The sequence below is a fragment of the Oncorhynchus gorbuscha genome, linkage group LG05 (genome assembly GCF_021184085.1).
Source record: "Oncorhynchus gorbuscha isolate QuinsamMale2020 ecotype Even-year linkage group LG05, OgorEven_v1.0, whole genome shotgun sequence".
Taxonomy (NCBI): Eukaryota; Metazoa; Chordata; class Actinopteri; order Salmoniformes; family Salmonidae; genus Oncorhynchus; species Oncorhynchus gorbuscha.
In genome coordinates this window covers 74,480,359-74,482,129 of record NC_060177.1, presented here as the reverse complement: position 1 = coordinate 74,482,129, position 1,771 = coordinate 74,480,359, and positions in this window count along the sequence as shown.

Here is a 1,771-nt window from a genome sequence, read left to right as displayed (position 1 = left end):
GAGTGATGTTTCTGTGGGTGTTTTCATTGACTTTTTCTTACATTGCCCTTTCACATCTGTCAAGGAAGAAAGACAAACATGTTGAATCTTGATTGGATTCGGCTACATACCACTGCCTATTGAAAGGCTAGTTCAGATGTGCTCATGTTATGTAAATTGTGATGATGGATTCACAGCCATTCAGACTATTGCACAAAGTTACAGACTGTTTCTGAAGTTATGAAGATGAGAAGTTACCCAATTTGATGACAGCGACAACTCCAATTTATACTTGAAGACATGGCCTGCAGAAAATAAACATTAGATAACATATTTTTCAAGCATCCTCTGTTAAATTGAACTCTTATTTTAGAGATGTTTGGCTCAATTTGTTGTGTAACGTTCAAAATCTAATGGCTCTATTCAATCTGTATCGCCGAAGAGTTACAGATTGCGCAATAGTAATGTAAATGTAATTTCAGATTGAGCTGATATGCAGCGTTTAGTGTGAATGCAGTCTCCACTAATGCAGGAACATGCCTTTAGATTTCAATCACGCTGTAACACTTCTGCGATATAGATTGAATAGAGCCCTAAATCCATCATTTTGATGATGGCTTTATTGTATCCGTTAAGAAATTATCTTGCATCCAACAGCATTAGCCTATTGTTTATAATATGTAACACTAAAGTGCCATGACTTCACTATCATCTTTCTGGTACAAGTCTATGTCCAATAGCGAAGCCAAGTTTTATCTACAGTCAAAGAAACAAATCACCTATTACAGTTAATGTCAGAAGTTTACATACACTTAGGTTGGGGTCATTAAAACTCATTTTTCAACCACTCCACAAATTTCTCGTTAACAAACTATAGTTTTGGCAAGTCGGTTAGCACATCTACTTTGTGCATAACACAAGTAATTTTTCTAACAATTGTTTACAGATATTATTTAACTTATAATTCACTGTGTCAGAATTTTACATACACAAAGTTGACTGCCTTTAAACAGCTTGGAAAATTCCAGAAAATTATGTCATGGTTTTAGAAGATTCTGATAGGCTAATTGACATCATTTGAGTCAATTGGAGGTGTACCTGGGGATGTATTTCAAGGCCTACCTTCAAAATCAATGCCTCTTTGCTTGACATGGGGAAATCAGGCAAGACCTCAGAAAAAAAATTGTAGACCACAAGTCTGGTTCATCCTAGGGGAGCAATTTCCAAACGTCTGAAGGTACCTCGTTCATCTGTACAAACAATAGTAAGCAAGTATAGAGACAATGGGACCACGCAGCCATCATACCGCTCAGGAAGGAGACACGTTCTGTCTCCTAGAGATGAACGTACTTTGGTGCGAAAAGTGCAAATCAATCCCAGAACAACAGCAAAGGACCATGTGAAGATGCTGGAGGAGACCGGTACAAAAGTATCTATATCCACAGTAAAATGAGTCCTATATTGACATAACCCGAAAGATCATACTTTTTTTTGTTGTCCTCTGGTCTGATGAAACAAAAATAGAACTGTTTGGCCATAATCACCATCGTTATGTTTGGAGGAAAAAGGGGGACGCTGGCAAGCCGAAGAACACCCTCCCAACCGTGAAGCACGGGGGTGGCATCATCATGTTGTGGGGGTACTTTGTTGCAGGGGAGACTGGTGCACTTCCCAAAATAGATGGCTTCATAAGGAATGAAAATTATGTGGATATATTGAAACAACATCTCAAGACATCAGTCAGGAAGTTAAAGCTTGGGTCTTCCAAATGGACAATGACCCCAAGCATACT